Source organism: Scylla paramamosain, chromosome 13, assembly GCF_035594125.1.
Source record: "Scylla paramamosain isolate STU-SP2022 chromosome 13, ASM3559412v1, whole genome shotgun sequence".
NCBI classification, from domain to species: Eukaryota; Metazoa; Arthropoda; class Malacostraca; order Decapoda; family Portunidae; genus Scylla; species Scylla paramamosain.
The window spans coordinates 20112085-20117084 of record NC_087163.1 but is presented as its reverse complement, the minus strand read 5'-3'; the positions used below and the strand labels follow the sequence as shown (position 1 = coordinate 20117084).

Sequence of the window (5000 nt, the reverse complement as noted above, 5' to 3'; positions counted from 1 at the left end):
GCCACCACTACCAGCACCGCCACGGCCTCCATCACCGTCGACTGTTGTGTCATGTACTGCTTAACTGTCTTCACTGTAACTATTGTGCAAACGCTGGTTCCTCCACTGCAAGTATGTTCTTTTTTTTCTTTTTCTCTCTTTCTTTCTCCCCATTGCTTCTTGGTATCTTAGTATTCTTCTTGTTCCTTCTTCTCCGTTCCGTCTCCTCCTCCTCCTCCTCTTCCTCCTCCGCCTCTTCCATCACTGCCTAAAGTGTGTACTTCCATTACACGATATAATGAACCTCTCAGTAATATTATGATAATTTATTATTACTTTATTATCAAGAGTATTGCTTTGGTCTTATATTAATAATAATTTCGGCCGTCTTACTGCTGCTGCTGCTACTACTACTACTACTACTACTACTACTACTACTACTACTACTACTACTACTACTACTACTACTACTACTACTACTACTACAACTACTACCACTACTATTACTACTGCTACTACTACTACTGCTACTACTACTACTACTACTACTACTACTACTACTACTACTTCTACTACTACCATTACTACTACTACTACTACTACTACTACTACTACTACTACTACTACTACTACTACTACTACTGCCAGATGTTATCGTGATGGACATTCGAGTCGTCTTCATCACCTTTATCAACACTCCACTCACGATCAGTACACATTTCCATCATCACAATCATCATCATCATCATGCCTTGCACTGCAACAACAAACACCAAAACAAACTGCTCTCCTCCTCCTCCTCCTCCTCCTCCTCCTCCTCCTCCTTCCTTTCTCCTGCAGCAGCACACAGTCATCACCATTCCTTCCCCGTCTCAAGGTGAGCAAAAAATGACACCACGATCGTTAAATTTACCCTCCACCTTCATTCCTCTCACCTGCCCTCACCTGTACTCATGACTCACCCCTCCCCTCACTCCACTCCCTCTCCCCTCTCACTTCCCTCACTCACAACACCTTTCCCCTCGAAGACAAACACTGCCACACCACTTCTATATCCTCACTACCATTATCATTACCACCACCACCACCACTACCACCGCCATACTCTCGCCTCATTTAAAACAAGACTCGTGTTTCTAATTTTAGCATCGAGTAGTAGGCAATGTTACAGTGGTCATAAATAAATGCAATCATAATGAGAGGTATTTTTGTCCTCACGTCTTTTCTTTTCTCCCCACTCTTCCCCTCTCCCTCTCTCCTCCTCCTTCTCCTCTTCCTTCCTCCTCTCACGTCCAGAAATCGATTCCTGTGTTGGATTGATGGAGGTGAATCACGAAAGAAGTAAAGGAGTGAAGAGAAAGAGAGAAAGAAAAGGAGAAGTGAGAAAGGAACGGACGTGAAAAATATGTGTTACGTGAAGGGCAATGCAGTAAGAGGATGAAGAGAAGGGTTTAATAAAGGAGAGAAGAGAGAAAATGCACGATGACCATTGCGGCGGTGGAAGAAGGAGATGTTGGAGTAGAAGGAGAGCTAAAATTAGGCAACGTTAAGTCAGGTTACTGTCTGACTTGATTGGGGTCAGGTCAAAATTACCATTAGTTATTTACGCACGCAGGCATATTAAGCCACAACCAGTTTAGGGCAGACACACTCACACACACATACACACACACACACACACACACACACACACACACACACACACACACACACACACACACACACAAAAGAACATCAAGGTCACAATAGAATCACGTCAACGCAATCCAAGAACCAATAAATTTCTCTTGAAGACACTGAAGTAGACTACACTAGTACCTCCCCATCTCGTCCCCCTCCTCCTCCTCCTCCTCCTCCCTAACCTATCCTATTTGCTTTTAACCCCAACATAACCCCATCTCCCTTTCCTCTTAGCCTTCACCTCCTCCTCTTCCCGGTACTCCTTCAGCCCCTTCGTCAGCAGCGTCCAGGCCTCAACTCACATCGTGCCTGGAGTTCCACCAATCAGAGCGCACGAAACACTCTTGCATCACAGCAGCAGCCAATCACACCAGAACAATTAAACGGAGAAGCTTTTGATTGGCCCTCGTGGGGATGCCGGCAACCTCGTTCCCAGAGAGAGAGAGAGAGAGAGAGAGAGAGAGAGAGAGAGAGAGTCTGGGCATGAGGCGGGTGGTCGCTTAACGAGAGTAAAACGATGGACCACTTCAATGTCGGAGCATGAAAGTCCTCTGTGTCGTGAGGGTAGGACACTTGTTGCCACCCGCCGCCCCTTGTGTGTGTGTGTGTGTGTGTGTGTGTGTGTGTGTGTGTGTGTGTGTGTGTGTGTGTGCGGTGGAGGTAGTGGAGGTGACGCAGCCGGGGTGTAAGCAGATCCTGATCCTTGTGGTGACTACCGCGATGTGATGAACCGAGGAGGATGAGGAAGGAAGGGAGAGGAGGAGGAGGAGGATGAAGGGGGAGTGAAGAAAGGATGCGGCGGGGCGAAGATAGGTGATGTGATGAACTGAGGAAGAGAAAAGAAGGGAGAGTAGGAGGATAGACGTGATAAAGCGTGGAGAACAAGGAAGGAAGACGGAGAAGGTAAGGAGAAAAGAGGGCGTAAAGAAATTATGCAAGAGAGAGAGATAGCAGACGACAAAAAGTAAATGGAAAGGGAATTACTGAGAACTCAAGTGAGAGGAGGATGTGAAGACGGAATGAAAGAAATGACAGTAGTGGGGAAACGCGGAACTAATGAAAGTAAGAAAGGAATAGTAGTAGTAGTAGTAGTAGTAGTAGTAGTAGTAGTAGTAGTTGTAGGAGGAGGAGGAGGAGGAGGAGGAGGAGGAGGAGGAGGAGGAGGAGAAGGAGCTATGCGGGGGCCTCACAGGGAGCGAAGTGAAGAAGTTGAAGATAGAGAGAGAGAGAGAGAGAGAGAGAGAGAGAGAGAGAGAGAGAGAGAGAGAGAGAGAGAGAGAGAGAGAGAGAGAGAGAGAGAGAGAGAGAGAGAGAGAGAGAGAGAGTAGAGTAAAGCAAGGAGAGAGGGAGAGAGAGAGAGAGAGAGATGTTGGGAGAGAAAAGACAGGGTGGGAGAGGGAAGGGATAGAGAGACTGGGTTAGGAGGAGGAGGAGGAGGAGGTAACACAGCTGCTGGTTAGGCTACGTCACTGGCCCAGCGAGACTTGTCGGCACCACCACCACCCTCAGGCACTCTCCTCCTCCTTCTCCTCCTCTCTTCCTCCTCCTCTTCTCCTTCTCCATCTCCTCCTCTCCTTCTTATCTCCACCCTTCATACTCATTCATCTCATACAAGTCACCCTCACCAGATACCCCCACCACCGCCATCACCACCGTCACCACCACCATCACCACAACCTCCCTCCCTTTAATACCCCACTAAAAAGAAGAAGAAAAAGCGGAGAGAGAGGAGAGAGAAAAAAAAAAAAGACAGACACGTAGGATTTCTCTGAATTTAAAAGATGCTGGGTTGGGACATAAGACACAGAAAGAATATACAGACAGACAGGACTCAAGGATATAGGAGGAGGAGGAGGAGGGACGCGGGTATGCTGTCTCCGGGTGGCTGTAGTACTCCCCTTCCCTCCTCCTCCTACTCCTCCTCTTCCTCCTCTCTTTCCAAGGCTCTCCACACCTCCCCCTCCTCCACTCTCTCGGAACTTAAACTACGCCTAACCGGTACCATGCTGTCAGTGTCTCTCGGTCTGTGCGGGTCGGTCTGTATGTCTACCTTGTTGTCTGTACGGTATTATGTCTGCCTGTCTGATTGCCTTTGTGGGAATATGAAGACCTGTTCGTTTATTGATGTGTGTGTGTGTGTGTGTGTGTGTGTGTGTGTGTGTATTTTCATCTATCTGCCTGTTTATATAATTGTCAGCAGAGTATGTTGTTTCTTTCTGTCTGTTAGTGTCTGTTCAGTTGTCTGCTTTAGTGTGAATATGAGTCTGTGAGTCTATATTAGTGTTTTAATTTCTTTCAGTCAGTTAATATTTCAGCGAGTATATGACATGTCTGTTAGTGTGCGTTGAATTACCTTTTTTTCCTGTAAATATAAACGCGAGTCTATTAATCTGTATGTGTGTTCTAATGTTTGTAAGTCTGTTACTTTAAGGAGCACTTTTTTTTTCTAGTGTGCGTCTCTCAGCGTTAATGTGCGGTGCTTATTCAGCTTTGTTATGACACTCATGAATGGGGATGATAAGTGAAAATACCTATGTTTTATACAGGGCCTGCCATGTTTGGGCCTGATGACTTCTTGCAGCTTCCATTATTATCTCATGTTCTAACCTCTCACCTGGTCACCTCTGAGTCTATCGGTTTATAGACACTGAAGAAGAGGTATGGGTCAAAATTTTCAGTGTTTTTGCAGCTTCCCTTATGTTCTTATATGTTCTAATTCCTCACCTGTTCATTTCTGACTAATACTTGACCTGTTGACATCTGAGTCCCAGGAAATCAAACATAAGGTATAGGTCACATTTTTCAGTGTTTTTCTTTTATCTGCCACTGTGTGTACTATGACTTGTGTCCGGTTACGATGATGAAACACCAGAGATATGAAAATTCCCACAGCGGCCTTCCTCTCTCCGTGTGTCTGACCTGCCTGGCTGTCTGTCCGTCTGGCCTGAAGCTCCGTCTGGGTCAGGCCTCTCTTCACTGGCGTTATCTGTCTGTCTGGCTACCGATGGGAAAAGAGCTCATAGGTCTATATCTAGTCTGGTCTCTCTCTCTCTCTCTCTCTCTCTCTCTCTCTCTCTCTCTCTCTCTCTCTCTCTCTCTCTGACATGGTAAATGTTTACCGAGAGAGAGAGAGAGAGAGAGAGAGAGAGAGAGAGAGAGAGAGAGAGAGAGAGAGAGAGAGAGAGAGAGAGAGAGAGAGAGAGAGAATACAAGGCGTATAATTAGGATTCAAGAAGCACTGAAACAGCATATGTGAAACTGAAGGTCAGTTAAACGCGCACACACACACACACACACATACACACACACACACAAATATGATTAGAAAACGGCTTTGCGGC

The 5000-nt window shown here is 46.3% G+C and overlaps 1 protein-coding gene across 4 annotated transcripts in view; it reads right to left on the bottom strand.

Annotated features, from left to right (window-relative positions):
• The window catches only part of LOC135106471 (nuclear hormone receptor FTZ-F1 beta-like), a 186785-nt gene that overhangs the window by 57343 nt on the left and 124442 nt on the right, over positions 1–5000 (bottom strand). The window lies entirely within an intron of this gene.